The 25,839-nt window shown below is 45.0% G+C and overlaps 1 protein-coding gene across 2 annotated transcripts in view; it reads right to left on the bottom strand.

Annotated features, from left to right (window-relative positions):
* Positions 1-11,979: 11,979 nt before the first annotated feature.
* The window catches only part of SOBP (sine oculis binding protein homolog), a 112,279-nt gene continuing 98,419 nt past the window's right edge, over positions 11,980-25,839 (bottom strand). For both annotated transcript variants that reach the window (XM_056486582.1, XM_056486583.1), the window contains one exon: positions 11,980-14,244. The gene's annotated coding sequence lies outside the window, so the exon portion shown is untranslated. The remainder of the gene's footprint in view (positions 14,245-25,839) is intronic.

Below are 25,839 nucleotides of genomic sequence, written 5' to 3'. Positions count from 1 at the left end.
AACCCCAGATATACCCCGGTGTTTGGCCAGTCTCTGTCAGCTAACAGCTTGTGCTCTGGAAAACCTGTTTGTCTTTCTGTAAGCACGTTTTTCTTTTTAAAGTTCCTCTGCCTCCAAAGTACTGTGGCAATGGTATCCTCAGATAAATATGCAATTCTAAAAAATTCTCATACTGACTTCTTTATTCCTTTCCAGGCTGTGAAAGGTAAGTAGCACTATTTAACCTACCTCTCCTTTGCCATTTTTCTGTGATTCTCTCCTTGCAAGGATAGATGTACCTGTCTACCTGTCCTTTGCACATAAACGTTTTCACACCTCCAACCCCTTTTGCTGCCTATCCTCAATATCTATTTATTTCCCCACAGTTATGTCCAGGTAAGCAGGTCCAGCTCAACCAGAGATGGACTATTTCATAGTATTCCTATGCCAGTCTATATGTACAGGCTGGCATTCATCTTATCTCTGCCAAAAAGGTCTTTGGATTGTTTTTTTCCTATTTTCTAGACAGTCTATGACCCTGAGGGGCTCAGTCACTGGCAGGGTCTATTTAGACAATGCAAATAATTAACCAGCTGAAACTTCCAAGTCTAGCTGAACCCTTAAGCAAGGCTTAAGTTAAGCTCGGTGAGATTTGGGAAACTCGCTGGCTTGTAGGATTGTCCCTTTTTTTCTCTGAAGTACTTTCCCAATTAAGCAGTAGTTCAGAAGAGGCTGTGGAATTTGAATTGTTATAGGTGACAGTCCTTGGGAGCTCTGAGGAAAGGGCCGGAGGGAATAGTCCCCTCTTCCACTTGAGCAATGAGGTGACTGCCCTGGAAATCACTTCTTTTAGTGCCTTATTAGTATTCTGACACACTGCTCATCCTATTAAAAATTACCTTGTCACCAGTGCCTTTACTAACTGTCATAAGCATGGACAGAGGCATTAACAGGCCATTCATTAGCTGTGCTCTGTTCCAACTCTCTGAAGCTACCCACAGCTGCTGAGGAGGGCTTCCTTCTGTAGGGGATGGAGCCTGCCCTAGGAACAGCCACAAAGATGCACACATCTGTAAGTAGGTGGCCTAGGGGGTCACAACATTATTTTCCCCAGTGCTGCCTGCTGAACAAGATCAGTTTTGTTTCCCTTCTGAGTCAGAAAATGTGGGGAAAGACATAAAAATAAAGGATTGTCAAGCACATAGGCAGGACAGGGGCAGAAAAGTATTTCAAAGAAACAGCATCACTGCTCTTCACCCCAAATCTTTCTTGTACTTTTTCAAACAGGGTTCCTGGATGAAAAAAAAAGTGCAGAAATGTATTCCATTTGGCCTGGGAATCTCATTTAATGAATTGATTTTTATTTTATTTGAAAGATAGCTGTTATTGGCATTTTGTTAATTAATTTTAATGGTAAGGATTAACAGTACAGCTAAAGATACACGAAGTTTACAGAACTTTTTGCAGATGAAATCCCAAAGGAGCATGTGGGAACTACTGTTTAAAGATCTACCCCGCATTTGTAGTTTTATTAGAACTGTGCAAATAACTGTTTTTCTCTGTTCACATTTACAATAATGACACTTTGGACATGAAGAAATATGAATGTTTACTTTCTTTTTATCTTTCCAGTCACTTTCTGCATCCAATTTAGGTTAATTCTGATCCTGAAGTGAAATTTCTTCTATTAGTTTCTCTCTTTAAGGTTGTGGTGCCTTGCACACCTGCCCCTGACTCAGGGCATCCTACAAGAAGGCTTATTTGTATATATCTTCTTTGGGTTTTTTTTGTTTCTGTGGAATATAATCTGCAGGAAATCTGCATATGCCTTTTTATTTGCGAAGAAGAAACCTCTTCAGTGAGGCATTCTCTGTGCTTGAATACTTCAGAGAACAGAGCACAAAAGCAGTCACATGGAAGCACAATCCAGAGTTATTCTCTGCCAAAAACACCATCTCATCTCTCTAGCTGTAGCAGACCATACAGGAGGGGAGCAGCTTCACCCTCTGCTCTACAAGCATAACTCAAAAGGAGAGCCATGGACAGATCATCCTGACTTCATGTGGGATTAACAGAGATAATCCAAGAAATCGTCACATGTAAAGGATTTCTTGGATCAGATACATTCGCAGAATGGGATCATTTCCTTTCAAATGTGCTCTGCTTTCCAGGGTTTGCATTTCCAGGTGCAGACAAAGCATTTTCTGAGACATTTAACCACTCACAGTCCTGCAGAGGGGTAGCTGTAAGTTTATGCACAGTAGAGGCCAATGTCAATCTGCAATGAGCTCTAGAGCTCATAATGAAGAACAGGTGACAAATCAGTTTCCTGCTCTTTACCTGGGGGACAAGGAGCACTGTTTTGGGAGCTGGCTCCTCAGTAGACACCATAAATAACTACACACAAAGCAGAAAGAAAAAGAGCTTCTCTGTTTCCATGAGTTAAGCACATACTTTAGGAGTAAGTTAATCACTCTGTTGTTTCCTGTGCCCTACCAATAACAGGAGACTTGTTTTATCGATTTTTACAAAGAACTGTTGGATCATGTTGGCAAAATCCAGCAGCTCAGTGACTCCAGGTGTATTGGAGCTGCCAGATCCTGTGTGATGGATTCCCAGCAGGGAGTCAAGGCCTGGAGAATAGCAGCCTGTAGGACTGCCTACAGGAATGAGAGGGATCCCATGGCAGGGACCTGAGCAATGTCATTCCTTTGGAGACCCAGGGTGCCATTGAGCATCCCTGCAAGAGATGCACTGCCGGCAGTGGGTGTGAAACCCTGCAGCCCCACAAACCTTGGTGTGGTGATGTTTCAGGGCCATTGGAATTGCACTGCTGGGTCAAAACACAGCACGGCTGGTCCCAGAGATCTGCGGTGGTACTTCTGCCTCTGAACCACACACACTGACATTTGGGTCTCTCATTCCTGCTGAAGTGCTTAGAATCCTTGAAACCTCTGAGATCTCGGTGCCTTTGACGCAAGTAGGTTCTTCCGCAGCTTCGATGGTTCTGAACACCGAGATTCCCACACCCGCAGGACCCCGCGGAGCGGCGGGCATCACCCACGGCCGTCATCTGAGCCCCGGAGAGCAGGGCGAGAGGCGCGGCCGGGCATCCATCACTCCGGGCAAAGCGGCGGGCGGGAGCTCCAGCCCGGCGGGTCCCGCGGAGGCGCGGCCAGCCCGGAGCGCGGCTGACACCTGGCGGCGGCCGGCGCGCACCTCGCCTCGGGCAGCGCGGCCGCGGCTCCCTGCGCACCGGGCCGGGCGGCGGGATGGGCGCGGGGCATCCCGGATCCCGGCCCGCAGCCGCCTCCAGGGCCGCTCCCGCCGGGAGCCCGCGGGGCGCGGCCGGCAGGTGGCGCTGGGGGCGGCGGGGGGCGGGCCGTGCTCGCTGGGACACCATCCGTCCATCCATCCATCCATCCGTCCATCCATCCATCCATCATTCAGTCCATCCATCCATCCATCCATCCATCCATCCATCCATCATTCAGTCCGTCCATCCATCCATCCATCCCCATCCACCCACCCATCCATCCATCCATTCCTCAAGGCTCATCCCTACCTCCGCCCTCCCCTCAGCCCTGCCACCCCGCTCCCTGCTGGCTCATCGTTCGTTGTCAGAGCTGGGGTCTCTCTCTGCGTTGCAGGCAGTTCTCAACGCTGCTGCAGTTCCCCTACCTGCTTTTGGAATCGCACCTTCCCGATGCTCCAGCGGCAATCTGCACCGCCAGGCGCCTCGGAGATTTCGGGAGCCAATATGACCCACAAAGATCATTTGTGTCTGTCTTGTCAGAAAGCACAAGAACGGGGCTTGGCTTTTTCATCAGAGAAATAGCACAAAAGAGGCTGGTTGAACATGGCCTGTGCCATCCTCAATCTCTTTGGGGTCCTGCTGAGAGCTGCTGGTCTTTCTTTTTCTCAGTAATTACCAGCAGCTTCTGTAACTTGAAAAAAAATAAATAAATAAAAAAAGCCCGACATACATTTTTTCTCGGAGGTGTCATGGTTCTATGTCCCCACTTTGCATTTGGAATACAGGAGCAGTGCAGACTGTGGTAATGAGGCTGGCTGGCCATCCCAAGCCCAGCTGGGGCGAGTGGCAGAGCCTGGCAGGGCTGGCTGGCACATTCTGGGGACACCATGAACTCAGGTGATTGCCAGACTCCGAGGTGAAGTTATGGAGGGGCCTCATCTGACTTCACTGGTGTGGTGTTTCATTAAAGGGCTTTGTGCTGATCAGAATGATGGAGCATAGGCCAGCGTGTTGGCTCTGCAGGCTAATTAGTCTCTCAGACCTTCTGCTCCTCTGCAAGTCCCAGCCCGGCTGGGCAGGCCCGCGCTTTGTGTTGCTCGTGTCGAGTGGCCAGGTTCCACATCTGTGCTGCTGGTATTTCACTGGTCTGCAGGGCTCTCATTTGGCCTATAAACCACAAACATCTGCTGGGGTTATGGTCGGCTTGTTGGCTGATTTCAGCAGGGGTGGTGACCCGCTGTACTAGTCAATCAGTTCTGGAAGAGCAAACTGGATGCAATGCAGGAGAGTTTGAGAGAGCAGGAAAAGCACTCAGCCAGTCAAAAACAAAAACTAGGTTAAAAAAAGAGCTGTGAAAATTCGCAAAATGCTGCAGTTTAATAGCCTGGGCAAAGCATATATTTGTGCCCAGGTGTCCTTGGTCTTTTCCACACATTCTCTCCCTCAACAGCTAGATATTCTTTTTAATGCACGTTGACAACAGAGCATTGGGTTTATCAACCCAATAAGATAAGCAAAAGTCTAGAGTCCCTTAAGAGGAAGGAAATTACGAGAAGAACATGTGCTTCACGCCCACACTGATAAAGAAATCTTAATTTGATTTAGTAAGGGAATAGTTTATTTTAAAGTGATATAACAGCGATAAATTCACCGTAATAGCTCAGATTGCAATGACATCTTCAGCTGTTAATGCGGATGTCATGTGTGCCTCCGAGAAATGTCATCATAGTTTGGCACTCTGAGGAATGACGTATAAGAGACTAACTCTGCCCTCCATCACAGCAGTGCTGCCTGGAACAATTTCACTGACCCTTCCCTCTGCTTTCTTTGGATTGACACAGATGGACACTAAGAAAGGAATGGACTGTTAAAGCTCTCAGTGTTCAGCCTCATTTCTTTAAAAAAGGAGTCCCTGCTGCTGGTCTGATTCACCTCTCTCCTATGCCAAGGTAGATCCAGGGATCTATAAATCCAGGGAGGACTTATACAGGCAAACAGAAAAGGTGTCCTTTCTTAAGTGAAACACATAAAGTTCTTCCCATGTAAATTCAGTTTAGATGCAGGAGTTTGGGTGAAGGACTGTTGAAGCTACTTATCCCACCAGTTATTCTATAGTCTCACTGAGAATTTATTTCCAGGTCAAGCAGGGCAGTACATGCTGAGAAGGCAAGGATGGAGCACAGCTCTGTGTAAATAATACATTAGGCCTGCACTGGACCAATTTCTACTGGCAAAGCAGACTCTTTTTTCAGGAACCTGGTCCAATTGGGACTACCAGCAAATGAAAGTATTTTATAGTGCAACCTTGTAAACTACTTAGTGATTTTGAAAATAAACAAATAAAAGCAAAGAGACTGTTCCTGTTCCTCAGTGTCTGATAATTTCCCAGGAGCATGGATGGCTGGAAAAAGATCTCTTTTCTCGTGGTTACATACCCTGCTATTTCGGGGACCTCACTCACTGAACTGCATTATCAGAAACATTAAATGAATCTCTTGGGTTTGCATTCCCAAAGAAAGCCACAGCAGCCCAGATTGCAACTTGTGGCAGCCTAACTGCTCCTTGAGGCCATGCTTACCCTGCTGGGCAACCTCCTTAAGTCTCCCCAAAATGCATAGGAGTTCTTGATCCCCGTAGGAGCCCTTAAAAACCCTGGCCAGACCAGCAGTATTCCTGTCAAAAGACTGGGGCTGGACAAGAGCAATGTGAGGTGACTTCTGGAAAAAGCAGTCTACAAACCTGTGAGCTTAATGGACAGTGAAATACATGATCCTTTTTCTTTAATCAACTGCTCTAAGTATTAGAGTAGGGAATAAAATTTTCCATTAGATTCTATATGGTGGGAAGATTATCTCTTTCTTTTGAGTTCTCCTGGATTTTCCTGTGAGAGCAAATGTTTCTGACTGATAGTGTGTGGCTATCAGACACAAGGAAAATTATCTAATTTATAGCCTGTACTGAGAAATCTACCAGCAGCAGAGTAAAATAGTTCTCCATATGGCACCATAAAGGTTCCAAAAACTATAGCTAAAGAAAACAACAATGTTCGTAGAGAAATTCTCCTTCCATGTGTCAAGGAAAGGGTTACAGCAACAAGGCTGGTAAAGACTCACAGGAGGGAATGATGTCTTTGATTGTCTTAGATGAATTTATAGCTTTTATGTACAGGATTACAAGTATTAGATGCATCTTTGTGCTAACAGAGCTCATGTTTTGAAGTACAAGAAAACTCTACAGTTACATTCTGTGGAGGCTTCCACAGTTTGCCAAATGGAAAAACATTTGGAGGTTTGGAAAAATCTTGCACATAAATTACTAAAGGCACGAAGCGCCTGAAAGATGGATGAAATCAGAAGCCAAGGAAAAGCAGCGTGTGTGCCAAGGAACAAAAAAAAACATGTAATGATTTCTTTTAATGACTCTCCTGCAAAATGGAGAGCAAGCTTCCAGGGCATGTCATATTCTCATAAAAGCAGCTTGCCTGGGTGATGAGAAATACCCTGTAAGTGGTCAGACGGAGACCAAATTTTTCATCCTTTCTGCACGTAGCTCTCCATTGATTATGTTAAGTGCTACCCACTGGTTAAAAACACAGCAAGCTCATTGTCTCTGCCTGTGGCAAAGGGCAGCTACACACTTGCTAATTTCCTGATTTATGACACCCTATAGAAGGAATTGAAAATGGGCACAAGGCGGAGGGACACACACACACACACTATTAGAACAGAGGGAGATCAGGAAGTTTGTGATAAAGAAAAGGCAGGCTCTCGTCTGACATGTAATCTCTCTTTTGGCTTGAAGTAAACCTGCTCCTTCAAGGCTATGCCATCAACAGGGCCAGGCTCAAGTTTCACCACTAAATCTGAGTCAACAATCTCTAATCTGGACACTGGGCTCAGGATTCAGGCTCAGGTTGCAGTTGGAAGCAGACAACAGGGACACAGGGAGGTGGGGGTCAGGGGGAATGGGGAGAGGAGGAAAAAGACAATCTTTGTTTCTCACTTGACTCTCTGCATAAGGCTGAATTGAGGTAATTTTTTTTTTTTTTTTTGTCATCTCCAAGATAAAACTTTGCACCTCTCTGGCCTTGAAGTTGCCTTCCTGACACTTATATTAAGTACAGAAGATATATGTCCGAGAATGGGGGACATAAGTTTGCAGAGCAGCTCAGATTTGGAGTTCTTTTCATCTTTCTGACATGTGATACCGTGACATAAGCTGCCTGCAGTGGGGTTGCTATGCAGATATACAGTTTCTGAAAAGTTACACCAGGAAAACTAAAACCTACCGATGGATTTAGCATTTCACAAAGAAGTGGGATATAATGTGTGGTAGTTAGACTCAAAAGCTAGAAAAGGTGAATTAAACTTTCATGAAAACAATCTCCCTAAAAAAACCAAAAAGGATCAATAAGTATAAAAGTATCTTGTTGCATTCCTAGCCTTTGGGCTTCTGACTTAATCCTGCTACTGTATATAATAAAGGACACCCTGTGTGTTTAATGGCAGGGACAGAAAGAAGTGGGAAATACTTGGGTACTGTTCCTCCTAATTTCACTCTCTTCCCCCTTCTTTGTTGCTGCTTTGCCATAATTTTATTTTGAAAAATAAAGACTAGAATAAAAAATATGCTGTCTGAGGCTTCCAGCCAAAAATGTGCCAGCACTTTCCCTTCCCACCACCACCCCCCCCAATCCTCCTCAAACTCCTTAGGCCAAAAGCCTTAACAAAAGCTGTTTTCTGTTTGGAAGATCTCTGGGTCCTGCGCTCTTTCCTAACCCCTAACACAGGAAATTATTTTATAATTCATGTTATTAAGGAATTCGACTCGTGCTCCCCCCTCTTCCCACCTCATTCCCTTGATGCCGACCAACAATAAGCCTGTGGGCTGGCACCCATCCTCTCTGACCCGTCTGTGTCAGCTCCTCTACCTGACCCTGCCCATAAATCATCCTGCTGGACCTCTAGTGAGGGTGTCCAAGCAACAGGGAGCTTTCCCCAGCACCCAGCCATGCTTCAGCCATATGCTTTGGGAGATACCTGGGAGTTATGCAGCAGGCTGCTCCCGAGCCCTGTGTGCGTGTGCATGTCCCAAACATTATGTTTCACATAATGCCTGTCATGCCAAAGACCACACCAGCAAGTGGGATGCAGTAAGTCAATCTGCTTTGGTGAGAATTAGAGGGCACATCTCTGTCCTGAGGTGCTCAGGAGAGGGCAGGTAATGAGAAGGGCCAGCATCACCCAGCACATGTGGGACAGACGTGTCAGGCAGCCCTGCCAGCCTGGCACACTCCCCTGCTCCAGAGCTGCCTGGGTGATGCTGCCAGTGCTGCTTCCCTAGGGAGCTCTTTGGCTGCCTGCCCTCCCTGTCCTGCTGTGCCCAGGGCCTGGGAAGCGTGCAGGACAGCGGGGCTGCAGCACGCTGGAGTGAGCTCCTGGAGAGGCTTAGGGGAGGCTTCCTCTGCTTCAGAAGTGGGCTCTGTAATGGGTCAGTGAATGCAGCAACTCTAAAGCCCTTTTGGGAGGAGGAGCAGATGCCCTTGCTCCAGAAGAGAGCCTCAACCCCTAACTGGAGGACTGTGATTCCTTTTCCTGGCACTGTGGATGTCATCTTCGCATCTCACCCCCGAGAAATGGAGAGAACCTCTCCTGCCTTTCTTGGCATAGCTTGTGCCCTAGTAGACCAGCCAGGACAGATTGTATCGTATTGATTCTGGCTTGGGACATGGGAAGGGATAACAGCCTTTCTCAACAACTTGTTTTGCATGTGCCTGTGTGGGCTTGATTCCTTCAGCTGAAGAAAGGGAGTGAAGCTGAGTCCCCAGAGTACAACTCTCTTCTGGAAAAGAAGGCAACATTCCTTCTTCCTCAAGCCTTTTTCTTTTACTAAATAGGTCCAGCAAGGTCCTTCAAAAGCAGGCCTGCTGAGAGCTGGGAATCACAACGCATCTCCATCCTCAGCTATCTTATCAGCAAATGATAATCACTTTCCTTCCCATCTGTGGGGCAGGATCCCACCTGCAGCATGGGATGATTCCAGAGAGCTCCAAGAGGGAGAAGGTGAGGCTGCCTCTTCTCTAGTGACAGTCATGTGCCTGGACTATTGATGTCAAATCAATAGTGGACAACTTTTAGATACTTGCATTATTTGTAAGGAAAGGTCCTGGGCATTTGGCTGCCTCTCTGTGTCTTGAGTATCCTTGGAAAACTTATTTCAGTAGGGCAGTGGGTGAAGTGTCTGGGACACACCTGCTCCAGCAGATAGGTGATACTTTAGAGGCCAGAGAACAGCTTGGAGGAAAGAGACTGTCAGTGGCCTGAGTTACTCTTTTCTTCTTCCTTGTGGCCAAGTCTGTTCCTCACATCGTCACAGAACTTCAGGTCCCAGGTCTTGACTGGTCAACGCATCAGGCTGAGGGGCACTCCTTTATCAGACACCTTGTCCCCCTTGGGAGTGCTGCAGTGCCCTGCAGTCAGCATCCATGGCACCTCTGAGGAGCCATGCTCCCACCTGGGAGAAAACAGCCAGAAGCTGCTGTTCTGCTGTGTTTTTCACAGTTATCTGTGTTTTGCTGGTGCTTCCCACATTTTGTGCAAAATGTCCCAGGATTGCTCAAGGTAGCAATGCATTTCTTTGCCCAGCACCACATAAATGTCAACTAAAATGTGTGCAAGCCTATGTAAAGCTGTTCTCCCTATTTTAAAACATTTGAGCTGTTATGTTCAGCATGAAGCAGGTTCGATTCTGCTCCGGATTCTCTCTCCCCCTGCTGCACATATGTGTGGATACTGCCTGAGTGCCACCTTTCCTTACCCACAGGTCCCAAATATCAAGTCAAGTCTCAATGTCAAGTGAGAGTGGAAGGCAAAACAACTTAAGAGACTGCTTATTTTCCAAGTTACACCTCTGTAAATCCAGAGCAATTCTAGGGGAATCAACCTGAACCAGCATTAGCAAATTTGCTCTTAGTTTGCACACAGAATGTTTGTCATAGTTGTTATTATTAAATGATGTCTTTATATTCCAGGTCTATTTTTAAAACAAAGGCAATGAAGTTTGGCCATCCAGTTCTATATATGGACACTCCAAATGGCATTGAAATGCCTCATGCATGTGTTTGGCTGAGTGTTGATTTGAGTGTCCAAATATGGACCTCAGAATGGGATATCTCACTTGGATAAGCATCCTTGCAAATTTGGCTCACAGCACTTATTTGAACAAAGCAAATTTATTTCTATCATTCAGCACAGAAAAAGCACAAATTGTTTTCATTTTGAGGGACATCCTTATTCACAGAATTGGGCCACTCAAAAAAGTGTCATGTGTGGTAGTTCTGAAAAAAATAAAGCTCTCAAAATCATCTAAGACAACAGGGGAGGAAATTAATGCGGAGTGCTTGCAGTGCGCAGACCCCCTTTTATCACAAGGGCAAAATTCTCGCTGACAGCAAGAATTCAGTGCTAGCAGAAGGGCCCATGCAGCTTGATCACAGCAAGCTCCCCCTCTGCCCCAGCAGCGTGAAGGGATGCACGCACGGCCAGCTGCTCTGAGACCCGAGGCAAAACTGCCTCTCTCTGTTGATGGAGACAGACTCTGCATCCCAAAACTGCACATGAGCAAGAGCTGGAGCCATGGCTGCTGCACGCAGGAACCTTCCCCTCTATCTCCCAGTGCACAGGATTTTCTTTGTCTGGCTCCTTGATGGTGAGTTCTCCAGGAAAGAGCTTGGCTTGGCTATTAGGTCTTAGTGCTTAATAAATAACGTCAGCAGCAAGTGAGCACCGATCTGCAAGTGTTTGCTGGGTTCCTGTTAATTGCAAAGGACCTTTACATCCTTTGTGTAATTCCATTCATTTTGTTGGCATCGTAGAAGGGATGGATTTGGCCTCAGAAATAAAGCAGGTTTCTCTTGAATAATGTATTGTACCATTTGGTCTGCATTTTCCTCAAGGTTTATGTATACTTGGATATCTCTCCCCGTATATGCAGCTGGAGATATTTTTTCAACAGCAAACAATGAACTGATTCAGCTGTCCAAAGCAGTTGTTCACATTCTGAATTTTGGGTAAGATATTAAGAAAGTATAAGGTGAGCAAATTCTTGGGAAAGCTAGGGTAAGCTTGTGATCACTGGAAACATGTGAAGCCAGCTCTAGCCTAGATATCTTCCTCTACCTCTGCTGTCCCGATGATTTTTGACAAGCTGATTCCATTTCTGGAAAAGAAAACCAGTTCACCAGAGAGAAAGATTTCTCTAAAGAGTCTGTTGTTTTTCAGAAGAGTGAAAATGTGTGCTAACAATTCTGGACCACTGACAAAAGCAAAATCAATACACACGGCCTTCGTTTTACAGCCAAGTTCAGATGAATAAATAGAGATGCAGCAAGCTGTTTACTAGGGAGACAAGCTTTACTCTGCGTGCCCTTCCAAGCAGGCACGCTTAGGCTGTTGTTGTTTGCCTTACGTGGCTGGTTAATGAAATCAGTCAAATAGTTCCAGAGCCCACCGGACATTTCCAAGCCCTCCATCAGCAGCGCTGGCTGTGCTGGCCAAGATCTGGAAAGCAAATGCTATTGTGTGAGATAGCTGTGGCAGAGGTCTGGGGGCACTTGGGAGGAGTTTGGTGCTTTAAAAACCTCTGATTTCAGGGAGAGTTCATGCACAGAAAAGCCCCATCCTCACGATAGGCAAGCAGAATATTCTCTGTACACTGCCCCACAGGCAGCATGAGAAAACTGTGCTTGCACAGATCCTCTCGAAATCAATGAAGCTGCAGCCACTGCATCTATCCAGGGATTTTCTCCAAGATCAGGACCTACCTCTGCACTGGGCTAAGTGCAGGGGTTTTTCTCCCCATGCCTTAAATACAGCAGAAACTGAGAAGTGTCGAGGGAGGCACGAAGATGGAAGGGACATAGATACAGCTTTCAAGAACAACTTACATGTATTTTTCTGTGGCTTCAGACTCAGGGGTCTTTTTGTCTTTGACCAGGCAGGTAGAGGAACGAATAATTGCATGCACAAAGAGGGGGGAAAAAAGAAAAATAAAACAACAGCACATTTAAGTGCATTTTTTTTCTTGGAGATTTATTTTGTTTTAATAAATCTGACACCAGTCAGGGAGAGAGAAAAGCGTTGCAAGACCGAAAGGAAAGCAGAGCACGCTGAGGGTGCTTCAAATTCTTGCTCTCATGAAGATGTTTCATCATATTGTCTTTGAGCTCTCTCCCTAGACTCAGGAGTTGTTGGATTCCCCCCCACCCACCCCTTTTTTTTTTGTTGGTTTTTTGTTTGTTTGTTTGTTTTTTTAAAAAGCGAGCTTACTCGCCCGGTGTGATTTCCAAGCTTTCACAGCTCTAATAAATAAGGAGCACCTGTAAAACAGTAGCTTGACTTAAGTGAATCTGTACAAAGGAAAATATAGAAATACAGTATATACATAGTGCTCATAGTGCACCATCACTACAAGGCTCTGGTTCGACTGACTCTGCTGCCCTGCTCCCAACACCACTGACACAGAGACTCTGCTCCTGCAAACTGCTCCTCTCTTCCCCTCAGCAGCCTTATAGAAAAGGTGTACTCTGAACACTCAAGAGTGAACAATTGCTTTATTCGAGTTAGTAAACAGTTACACTGAATCACAAGGTGATCTGAAATTTTTTTTAAGTTTTTTTCTTTCTTTTTGATTTTTTGTGGGGTTTTTATGGGTTTTTGTATTTTTTTTCTTTTATTTTCTTTTTTTTTTTTTTTTTTTTTTTTTTATTTGTCAGAATGGGATACTCCACAACTCTCTTACCAATTCAGTGCCAGTATAACATGCTCTAGTGTACTTTTGGACTCTTGGCTACAACTGTACAAGTGCACACAAGTAAATTCTACCCTGTTATCCTCCACCCACTGATTGAGGATCAAATTGCACATTTCTCTTAACCATGACAGGAGAAAGCAAACAGTGAAACAGAATCATGGGGGATCTTTCTCACTTTACCCTTGTTTTCATTGGTTTGTCCATACCATTCTAATTATCATGAAAGGGCTATGCATATGGAGAGATTGTCTCACTGCCTTCCTGGATCACTGAAAACCATCAGGGTTGAAATTTCATCCAAGTCTTTCGTGACGCCCAGCAAATATTCCCCTCAGATTATTTTACACCTTGAGGGAATTTTGGTCTTTAGTTCAACACTCTTGCTCTGTTCCCAAATGGGGCGCTATTTAGGGGAATTTAAAGAGAAAGCTGAGAAGAATAAACATTTACTGAGTTCTCTTGGCATTCAGTCTCTGAAAAACCACAGTATAAACTATTCATGCTGCTTCTTACATCTGTCAAATCAAAAATTAAAAGCCATAAAAGTGTAACACTGAAAATATGGCATTAGAAAGGATAAAGGTGGCCTTTGTAAAAATAACAAGGAAAGTATATTAGCCAATAAAATATTCTAACTCTTCATTTAAAAGTGCATCATGGGTAGGACAGAGATGACTCTGAAGCGTTGCTACTCCAGTATTACCCCTTTCCCCCATCAAAACTTGAATAGGTCCAAAACCATACAATGCAAATCACGATTCTTAGTGTAGCAGCAAAACCACAGCAGTTTTTCAAAGGAAAAAAAAATTTAAAAAATCCGTATCACTGTCCAGTCTCAAATATCTGAACTCCGAAGTCAGTGAGGGAAAAGTACCTATGTTGGTCCATGTGGTTTTTGAAACCCGGGTGAAAAATCCCCCCCAGCAAGAAACCAAGAGGAAGAAGCGTTCCGAGAGGAGAGGAGGGGTGGTCGCAGGAATGCTGAGCACACTGTGTGGATCTAGGATGTGCTGTCTTCTGGGTCAAAGGCACCCGTGGGACTGAGATTCCTCGGAGGGGCTTCATGACAGGAAGCTGCTTTCTCTGCTGGACTTTCAGCCAGAGGGGGTGGTGAGCGGACCAGCTGGTGTCATTCGGTGGAGTGACGTGGTTTGCTCTGCTCCCTTTCTCCATGCAAGGTACCCTGTCAGCGAGCGCTCCTGCAAAGCAGACAAGCAGAAGGGGTCAGGGGTAGCAGCAGGAGGCTCATTGCAGGCAGGCTGGGCACTGCCTGAGCTCGTGTCCCGCTCAGCCCCACGCTGGGCAGGCATCCAGGCTGAGGCACAAGCCCACCGCTCCAGCCCAGCCTGCCCCTCGTGCCTCAAGGGCCATTGGGACACACAGCCTTCAAGGTTGCTGCTGGAAAATGGGGGAATTTCTGTGATAAAAAGCTGGAAACCGGTATAATTATAGTTCATTCTCAACAACACCCTGGCAGTTATAAGCTCCTGAGCCTTAGTGTTTCTAGAGAATACTGGGAGATACACCATTGCTTCGTGTGCTTCTACTTCCCTTGTCAGCTGGCCATGTAAACTACCTAGCAGGGATTGTCCTCTCTGTCTCCCTACAGTGAGCTTTGGACTTTATCCCCTTGGATGGGATCTGCTGTCCCATACAGATTTGGACTGAAACTCTGCAATATTTATCAGCCTTAGTTTCGGTGCTGCGGCACATTTTCCTTCTCAGTCTGCTCCATGATCTCCCCTTCGCACTGGCTCCTCTGCAATCCCTTCAACAATGTTCCTGTATCCCCTTGCCAAACCTCCACCCTCCTTAAAGTACTGACTGGAATATGTCGACCAGCATGAACTTTCATGACATGGGGACCATGATATCTAGGTTAAGGAGTAATGTTTGTGCTTTCAGGCAATGTGCCCAGGGAGATGAGCTTCTTTGTGTGTACAGAGAGCTGTGAACAAGAACTAGACTGAGAATTGGGATGTATCCACCTAATAAGGTGAAGTACACAACTGCTTTCTGTCACATTTTTTGGCTTGAAGTCTCGGTGTAAAAAGGGAAGATGAGAAAATTAAACCTGTAATGTCTGTATGAAGTCTCACGCTGCTCTCCCTCTCCATACAGCAATGGAAATGAATTTCCATCCCTCACTAACCAGTCTCATGGTACATGGTACAGCACAGACCAATACGGGATTTGGGAGGGAAGGCATAAAGAAGTTCAGTGGCTATTGATGCTTTCTGCCTGGAGCAGTCATCTAGCTGTGTAAGTTCTGTTTTCCTCTGGTGCAGATGGACTCAGAGTAACAGGGTGTGCAGAATGGCGAGAAGGACCTTCCCTGTTGACCGGCTCACATGGCAATAATCGCGTTTGATGAATGCATCTTTGTAGCAATCAAGTTACAAAATAAAAATCTGTATCAGGCATAGCATGCAAAGTTCTATAAAGAAATGAGAACACACCAGTCATCACTGCTTCAGAGTTCAATGCTCTGCACCTCGTGCCAGCACTAGCGTGCATGACCAGCACAATAAAGTCAGCTATTTATATCTCCCCCCAAAAAACCCAAATTACTTTTTAGGAGAGGGACATATGCTCTTCACCCTAGCTGAACCTGCCTTCAACACACATCAAATATTGCTGATCGGATAGAAAAATTGCATGAACCACAAAAGAATTTTCATCACGGTAAAGCCGTGGAGTTAAGCTTATGTGAGTTGTGCTGAGGTAAGCACACTGGGTTTTGCTTGCTTTCCAAAGTCAAGGAGGGCTGGGCTGACCCTGGGTTGGAAGACCACCTAGAAGTTAGAGGCTATAGTTCAAACAGCAGCATGGAAAAGATGAAGGAAAGAGAACAAATAAGAAGGCTCATTTCTGCCCTATTGTTAATGTGGGGTGGAAGGAGAAAACTCAACTGGATGATGACCCAGTGCAAGCAGGTGGCTTGGAGGTTCATCTGTGTGGGCTCAGACAGTGATGCAGTGCTTCCATGCAATAGGTGAGAGCTGCACTGGTGCCCTGTGGAGCTGTAAGCCAAAACCTGAGCACAGCAGCTGGGACAGGCTGCACCCACCTGCACAGAGCTTCCTCTTTAGCTGATGCTCAACATGGGAGGATTTAAATCTTTGTTTGGAGCAGCACAGAATTAGAGCATGGCAGGTCAATTTGGCAGCTAGGCAAAGCCTCCCCACTCTTTGATCCCTCTCTGCAGTTACCCAGCTCTTTCCAGGTGCTGTTGTAGAGCTACAGCCCTTTGTCCTGTGGTGGGAAGCTTGGTCCTGCTTGGTAGAGCCAAATGCTGGAAGTGCTCCTCACTTCCCTGCCTCTCCATGCTGAGGAGCTGAGTGGCTCAGCTGTGGGGACATGTTCTTCTGCTCCCAGCACTGCTCCAGGAGCCAAGCATGGCATGCTCCTGGTGGCCACCAGAAACTGTTTTTACACAGGGTCCTTCCCAGACATGTCCCGCTCCCCCAGAGCAGCCTTGTCATTGACATGGCTTTGGACTCACACACACATCCAGACACACACACACAGTTTTTTGCCTTGTTTGCTTCCCTGTCATTCTATGCCCCATTGAACATTTCTGTCTCCAGATTCACATCTTATTGTTCAGGAAAAATTAAAGACTGGGTGGGGAGGGCTGAAACAGCCATTGATGTGGACTGGCATGGCAGAGTTTCCATAATTTAGCACTGTACTTAATTCACCCAGACAATGAATGCTGATGTGCTAAAAGAGGCCTGGTTCATCTGGGACATGCATGGCCCTAGAGTAAAGGCACTCCAATTATTTTCTCAAGGAAACTGCTCTGAAAATAAACCACAAGAGTGCAGCTAAAGTCAGCATGGGAGCAAGCTCAGCCCTGGAAACACTCGGGAATCATCTGTTACTTGTAACAGTTCTGTAATTTTTAATTTTTTTTTCTTTTTTACATTTCTTAAAGCAGCTCAAGCTTTTTTATTAAAACCTTCCCCTTTGAATACTCTCTTATTTATCTTTCCATGAGCTAAAGAAGGGATGCCACATTGCAAGACAGGGAGGACTTTTAGCATGAGTGGGAAAACAAGCTGAGTCCTTAAGCAACAACTCTGGATTTCAAAGGTAGTGATTTCCTTCTGCTCTGACCTTGTAAGCAAAGATCCTCCTCAGCTTGGGGTCACTTGTGGAACTCAGGCTCTCCCTTCTACTGAAACATGAGCTGCAATCTGAGCAAACATTGTGACTTTAGGGAGTGCACTGGGGAAGAGTCCTGGGATTTGCCTTTTATGCCTAGGCAGAACTGGTAAGGACATCCTCAACTCTATAAATTGTTGCACCATTTCCTCTAGGTTATCACTGTCAGGGGGTTTCTGGTTCATATTTTGGGGCATTCTGAGGTATGTATAAGGATCATGCAAAGAGGAAAATGCCATCATGGTTCTGGACTTCTAGTCTCTACAGAGCCTGCCAGGGCCAGTCCTGATTTACACTGGGGTGATTGGGTATAACTCCACAGCAACAAGGCAGCCCAGTCTTCCCAGTCAGTGCAGCACCAGTGTGTTTGCCAGCCTTGTAAGAAGTGTGCTTTTCCTCACTGGTGTGCAGATGTGGCAGAAGATATGATTTTCCTCTGAAGAAAAAAAAAATACCAGCCAAATTTTCAACAAATTCTCCCATTCTAAGCTGGGAAAAAAAATAAACAAACCCTAAAAAAACCAAAAAAAAACCCTGAAAAACTGAAACAGAAGGTAAACCAAATCCAGACAGCTTCTACTCTCCTTTCCTGAAAACCACTGTGATGTGATAACCCTTCTTTAAACCTCTGATTTTGTCTGAATCAGAATAGTAACTTCAATTTGCATTTCAGCAGTCTCCTGTGGGCCTAAACACTATTCCAAGGTGCTTTTCAATTTTCTTATTCAACCTGATTCCTCCAGTAAAACTAATTAAATAGCCAGAGAAAGGCAGTTTAACTGTTGGTAGGGGTATGGATGGGTGTCTTGCTGAGCCACAGCCTGTACCTCCTTGGGAGAGTCCTCCTCCACACCTGGGCCTGGCTTTTTAACCTGAAATATTATTGGCCCACAAAATTATAACAATTACCATAACAGAACTTTCTGAAGCAGCAATGAACCTTCATAGTGAAAAGTTTCAGCATTCTGTATCAGGAAGCCATCAATATTTTACCATTTTCCCATGTACAACTCCACTGTCCATAACCAGCCAGGACTGCATGCCTGTCACTGTCTCCATGGAGCTTCTCCCTGGGTTTCACAGTCCTTGTTCTGGTTCTTTTCAAGTCCAAGCAAGAGCAGATGCAGACTCATCCAAAAGCAAGGAGGCATGCTCAGGTGGCAAAAATGTCATGTGCATTATCTTGTGGGAAAAAGAAGGGGAATAACTCATCCAGAACACATAAGGAGCAAGTGGGTGAGACCTGGCATAGACATCAGTGCAGTGCCAGGCATCCTAGGGCACCTCCCTTACCCTCAGCACTGAACTGGGCACTGAAAAAACTGCATTGGGCCCAAACACTGCTCTAGATTTTCTCTCTCACCCCAAGAAGATAGGAACAACGTTTTACCTCCAAGATAACGATTTCAGCAATAATTGGTAAACTGCTTCAAATAAAACTGAATTGGCATTTTAACTGATCTTTGAAATTTAGGGTCAAAAATCAAATTTTCAGTGATTTCATCATGTATCCTTTCTAGTCGTGTTCAAGATTCTCTCAACTGGAGAATTCCTGTGGGAAAGGGTTTTATTTTTCTCCTCTTTTTGGATAAGGAACTTAGAAGTGGCAGCACAAGTGGTTCACGAAACCTTATAAATATTTGGAGCATAAGCAGGAGACACAAAGTTTTACATTTAACCACGTGGGCTCCAAATAAATGGCTGAAAATTGCTCTAACCATAGGTTTCAATATCAATCACCTGATGATGGGATGCAGATCTTTCCAGAGAGGTCAGAACTCCATAGTTATTTCACTCAACACTACCCGATCCCAAAACCCCCTATTTCTTAATTTATTTATTTTTTTAAAAATATCTGCCTTCATAGAAGATGATTACATTACACAGCATCAAAGCCCAAAACTGGGACTGGAAGATGGAGCACAGCAGGGAGCATGGGTGTCCTCTCAGCAAACGCAGTTCAGCCTCTTTGCCTTTAGATAATTTGTTATTGAAGGTTGGCTCGAATTTAAGGCAGCAATGTTTCAGAAACCCTTGGAAAAGCAAGCCAGCTGCAGGGCGGATATCATTACAAATTGAGACACATGTTGTACAGGAATACCATTCTTTGCAAATACCAAAGTTGTGTCTGGGGAACCAAAGCCACGCAAAGGAGTCGGAGGCAGGACCTCGATCTGTAACGCGCCGAGGGCCTTCAACTTGTATTAGAGGCACCAAGTGCTGAGTGCACACAGTACTGAGCAGGATCAAGCCCAGATATTTAATCAGCTGTAATTTTCATGGCAGAAGCAAACATTAAATAGTTGAGGGCTCTGCAGAATGTTAGAGGTTACTTTGATTCACGGCTCTCACGAGATGATCGCACACATTTCCAAAGACAACTTTCAGTCCTGCGAGTGCACTGCAGCTCATTATCAAAATAATGTAAATAAGGTCATGATTAGTAGGTCTCAGCTGTGAGGCTTTGGCTAGTGGAGGCACCCAGAAACATGCTTTCCTTTATGGGACCTAAAAATAGGCAGGAGAGACTCAGTAGGTAATCTGGAAACAAAAATTACTTCAGAAAGTCTTGCTTGCCACTGTCTGATTTCCTCCTGACTTCTTGCTCGAAGAGCTTTGTTTCTACTTTTCTTCAATCTTTCACTGTGTTTTTTAAACAATAATTTTATCCTAAAATCTATGGCTCACTGCTTGAGTATGTTCAACTTTTTCACAACCACAATCCTCAAAAGTATTTTGCTCCTTTATCTCCCACTTTCAGGTAGTGCTCATAATACTGTTAAATAGTTTATAAGCTCCTCACAGTTGTTTGGAGCTCACTGCTCTTCAATTAAGTTGGCCATGGTGTTTCAGGGTCAAGCTTCACAAAGGCTGTGAGGTGTTTAGCTCCTCATCACATTTCAGTGGCAATCAGACACAGACCATCCAGCATCTTGGCCCCTGCATGTCAAGGCAATCGATGGCTAGATGATGTTTTTACAAGTGTTTTTACAAGAGTCTGTTTTACTATGGTCTTTGTTGTTAGGGACTCTGTATTTAATTATGAGTTGTGCTTTCCTCCCCACCCCCATACAATTCCCCTGCACTTCTAGCTCGACAGCCCAAGGACAGGCTGATGAAGAGCTCAAGTCTCCCCATAGTGCTGTTTCACACTTAACACTTTTCAGTGCAGCCAAACCTTTGAACCAACTTAAATAAGAGAAGCATTTTAGACCTTATACTAATGTGCCTGGTCAGTCTTTAAAGTCTGGCAAAGCATTATGAGGAACTCATGGTTTCAATATGAACGTGGGTTGTACCAACTCAGGGGATGGCATGGCGCTTATTTCAGTTCAAATGATTTTCATCTCATAAGAAAATTAAAACTAATAATGGCAAGTAAGAACCAAAATTATCTCTGAAATTGGTGGTCTGAGATCCTGGGAGATGTCAGGTTGACTACAGTCTGCAGATGTCATAGGTTCTTCAGATTTCTGTGGGTCTGTCAATTCAGCTATGCCTTTTTTTGCTGTCAAGTTCTGGCTGTGCGTTTTATTTGCCAACAGCCCTGGATGCTTATTACCTTTACAAATCAGACCATGTGTAGTTATTTTCTAAACTGAGTTCAAGAATCAGATTCCATATTTGAAACATGTGTCCTAGGAGGTTTTATAGAAAAGCAGGAGGAGCCCATCAGAAATCAGCACTTGCTCCTTTGATTCAAAGAGCGTGCAGTGATCTGTGGCAGCGTACCACGAGCCTGCTATTTACTGCCACTGAGACGGAAGTTAGCACTCCCACACCCTGGCAGCAAGATGTGGGAGCTAAAAGCTACCCTGGAAGTATGTCATCTTATACTTCACTATTTTGAGAACCCTTTTCTCTTTTTTTTTTTTTTTCCTGGGAAACCCTTTTTCTGACTTAACATACCAGAGAAGATATACAGGCAATTTTGAATCATAAGATCATATTGCTAGAGTCAGGCAGCTCTCAAGGGCAAAGCTTCAGTTCCAAGTAAATGTGTTTAAGGCTTTGTGGTGTTAAAAGTCTCTCCTCTCCCCTTTTGGATAAATGGAAAATTTCTGTAGGCTCATAAGAAGCCAGGTGAAGGAAAACTTCTGAAGCAGAAGAGTAGGAGTTAAGTGTATGAGTTCAATTACTCTGCTGATTTAAATTAGTTTGGCATCAGTGGAACTATATCCAGTTAAAATTAGCTAAGGCTCTGGCCCATAGTACCGTGTCAACAAAGATGACTAGCATAGAAATGTGTTCAAACATAGAAAAACTGTTTTCAAGTATATCTTTAAGGTCAAATTTTGTCCTGATCATAGCAAGCTGGGCAGAGGTAAGAAAGATGTTGGTAGATAGATACCACAGTGACAAAGGAGAGATAAAATCTCTTGGGCTAAAAAAAAAGGAGGTTAATAGCCATGGCCCTTGCCTCGGGAATCCAGACCAGAGTAGAAAATCTTGTGCTGGACCATTATGGGCAGAGGAGCTCAAAGTGGGATATATATTACTTCTGCTCTGAACTGAGTGTTCTGTATGCCGTATATTTTTATGAGTACAATGCATGGACTAGACAACTGAAGGTTTGGGCCTTTCACTCAGCAGATGCTGACCCTGGGACCTACAAGTTGGCTCTGTAGGTGGCCACACACCAAGCAGGAAAACTCCTTCCTTTCCTGACCCCTCTGTCCCCAACACAGGATTACTCAACACACACACATGTATGCACACAGAAGCTAGTTGTGAGTTTAGCATGTGCCACTTCATTTGCTCATTTAGTTTAACATAACTATCATGTTAAATCCAAGCAGACCTCAGTGTTTTCATTTCTTTGCTTTAGGAAACGTTGACATCAAAGCTGGTGGGTTAAAACTGATCCCGCCAGGGCATAAAGCATGTAGGCAGGCAACACTAACACTGCTAATTTTAGAAACTCACATTGCTCAAACTTGAAAATGTAACACTCAACAGAATATTCTTCCTAGCTTCATTCCTTGATCATAGCAGGACTTTGGCACTGAGACATCTTTTGATAGTTTTTCAAATTGCATCAAGCTAGAACAGCTTGACAGTCCACATCCTGATGGAGAAACTAAACTTTAACATCAAGGATTATGTTGCTGATTAGCACTTTCAATAATCAAGTAATTGGTACATTAAATAATCCTGGGATTGGAAACTTGCCCAAAAAGGTTATGCTTGCACTGATTCCTTTTTAGAGAGTCTGTGTTGCTGTTACATGAATTCAATCTGTCTGTCCAGAACTCTAGCGTAAAAATATTTGGCTAATTTCCTTCTTGTCACACAATTTGATGGGAAATAAAATCCAGGAAAAGTTGCACATTAGAGCAATGTGTTCAGATTTTCCAGTTTGGGTAGGTGAGAATCAAGACCAAGAAAGACAACTGGCTGGACTTTTTTCCTCCCAGGTTAGTGGGGCCAGTGCTATCAGTACAAACCTCCAAGGGCCCAAGTCAACACATGTTAGTGCAGCTTCTATCCTCTTTGTAATTTATTACAATTTTTATGAGGTTGGAGTCTCTCTTGAGGCATCCTCTCCACAATTGGATTGCAGAAGGGTTTTATCTCCCTGTTTTCCAAGGCCTGGGCAGGAGGAACTAGCCCATGGGCATGGCAGAGGTCAGAGCTGCAGTGCAAGAAGCTACACCGATATTTTCTCCCCTTGTTGTACCCTCTGCATAGACACAGACAGGCTCTGAGCCCTGCTCAGTCCTCACAGGCAGCAAGGGCAGAAATCTAAGGCAGAGCCCTTTTGCTCCCCCAGACTGGCTATGACCAGCAATGCTGAAATAGCAAAAGAAGGGCTCTGCATGAAACCACAGAGTCCTCCCCTCAAATCAATCATCAGAGCTGCACAAATCACTGGTGCGTGCCTTGAGACGCTCAAAACCCACCCGCATTTCACTGAGGTACCCACTGGAATGAGTGGTTACCATGCTGTTTACTTCTGCAGAGTATCTGGAGTATCCTCTTTCCCTTGGAGCACATGAGGACCCTGGTCTCCCATACCTTCTGCACAGAGGCTACTTCTTTTCTTTTTCTGGGGGAGCGAGGGGATGAACACAGACTAATAACCATCACCGTGCCATGCTGTGCTGCTGCACAAGCCCCAGAGGAAGGGCAGACACCTAAGCTGGGCTTCTTAACTTCCAGCATCTATGTGGACATCTATGTCTGTGCCAGTCACCCTCAGTTTCCCTCACTGCAGGCAGAAATAGCCACTCCTAGGGCACAATTCATCTGAGCTGTCTTCCTTGTTGACTCTGGGATGAGCTCAGCTGTCTCTTTGAAGTGCCTGCTTCTCTAGGTTGGTTTTAAAGAGAGTTTAGGCAATTAGCTCAGCTGCATCTTTGTTACAGATGTCTGTATTGGGTCAGATTAATCTTGCCTGGCAACCTGAAAACTCCCCTGTAAGACAGCCCTTATGCTGAGGCAAAGAAATATGTAAAACCCAGGATGAAAGGGAAAATGGTTATTCCTAAGGATAATCACAGTGGCAGTTATTGACATTTAGGGAATACAAAGGGACGAGGACAGTAACTGAATGATAAAATATCCTTGTCTTTCCAATGCAGCTTGTTCAGTTTGCCTACTTTCTCCTCAAATACTATCTGTGAAGTGATGTCATGAATAATCACGTCAACACGCAAAAATACACATTCAGTGAAGCCAGAACTCTCTTTGGGGGTTTAAACTCTGGCTTTGAATGCTACTAAACTCCTCTTGGGACTGAGACCTTGAAGAGGCAGCATTGCTGCAGCCTGGATGGTCCAGGCAAGCAGAAATAGATGCTAAGAACCAGCCCCTCTTTGACTACAAAATAAGCACATAAATGTGCAAATCTTCTAGCACTGTCTTGAAATAAGCAGCTATGAGGAGCTTCAATGAGGTGGGAAAGGAAGAGTTAACCATGGCTCTCCTAAAATTTAATAAAAAGGATACAGCCAAATAGTGGCCTTGTCACTAGATCAAATTGCTACCCCTAGGTAGAAGCATGCATACATTCATGAAGGGAATCTTTCAAGCTCCAAAGGTAACACTGGGGTTTGCAACGAAGATATTGCTGCTGAGGGACATACATTCCATACCTCAGGGGTGGGCAGGGGGATCCCCACTAACAGGACCTATGAGTGTGTAAAGATTTTAAATATTCATTTCACCTCTGAGTAATTGTATATGCTGGTTATTACTTGTCCAAGAATATGATAGTTGTCCTCTATTCTTATTAGTGTATCTCTTAAACGTGTCAGCACATGCTGAGAGCAAAGAATTATGGTTGTGTTCCACTGAAGAAAGTAAATAAATACTGTTGATAAAGGGAAGTAATGTTTCCAGCCCTGCAACCAGCCCAGGGAATGCAGTGCTAACAAATGAGAGGGGAGTCCTGACTATACTATGTATCTTTGACGGTGCAATTAGCCCGCACTGATGGAGCAGGGAGATACCGCAATGGCCCAGATTACACAGCCTGCTGCTGCTATCTGTGGCTGTAGGTGCCAAACACCACTGCAGTCACTATTTGTGCAACCAGGGACAGGGATTTACTGCAGGCTACAGAATATTCCACGGATTGTAATGAAATCTGGCATGTCACCAAGCCACATCCGGCGAACCATCAGTATTTTACTGCTGAACAGATTTCTTGCAACACCCACCATTTCCCTTTTTCCTGAAAGAAGCTCTCCGTGCTTGTGAATCTAAATAAATTCCATTACATTAGTTTTGTTAAGGAATATATTCAGTGCAGGTAGCTCAGTGTGCAGCTGCAGTGCCAGCTGCAGGTTGAGCTCTGGGGGGGCAGGACCCAAGCCTGAGGATGGCAAGAGGATGGGAATAGGCACTGATCCTTTCCATTACAAAGGACACAGGGTGACCAGACACTCAACCCCAACAGCCTCCAGATTCTCCTGTGCTTAGACTGTGAGGGCATAAAAGTTAAAAAGCTCAGGGGTTCCTTTGTTCTGGATCCCTACTCAAAGGTATCAGCTCAAGCTGTGGTTTTGCTATCTATTTATTGCACCGAGACAACATTATTTTAAGCATTGGGGTATCTCAGAACTCTAATACGGAAAACCTGGGGTTGAGCCAGTGAGGAAACCTGGTCTAATTGTGTGAGTGTGGGGTGTGTGGCTGTGAAGGGGTTCCTGTCCCAGCTCAGGTGGTACAACAGTGACTGCCAGAGCCATTCTTGTATGATAGACAGGGAAGATTCATAAGACAGTTCCTCGCTCACAGGTTTGAAGCGTCTGACACACACTAAACTAAGGATTTTACAAAGATGCTATGCTATCAGAGGGATTGGAAATGAAGGATGAGAGGTTTCAGCATCTTGGACAAGCCATGGTGGAGTTACCCTTATCACTACCTTGCTCTGCAGCCCTACCAGGATCCACAAACCAAGTGCAGGGCTGGGGCAATCTCAGCTGCTTTTCTAAGATGGGAGACTTGCACCAAAGGCAGACACCTCAGGTAAGGCAGTAAAGCCCCATGGCAGAGGTTTTGCTGCAATAAGCTATAGCAGGCAGGTCCCAAAGAGCAGGCAGTCCCTAGGCACCAATACAAAAGACAGGAAAGCTCATGGAGAGGAGTTCAGTCTCTAGAGAACAGCTAATTGG

The sequence above is a fragment of the Oenanthe melanoleuca genome, chromosome 3 (genome assembly GCF_029582105.1).
Source record: "Oenanthe melanoleuca isolate GR-GAL-2019-014 chromosome 3, OMel1.0, whole genome shotgun sequence".
NCBI classification, from domain to species: Eukaryota; Metazoa; Chordata; class Aves; order Passeriformes; family Muscicapidae; genus Oenanthe; species Oenanthe melanoleuca.
Note: the sequence above shows the minus strand (reverse complement) of the source record. Positions and strands in the feature narration are given on the sequence as shown.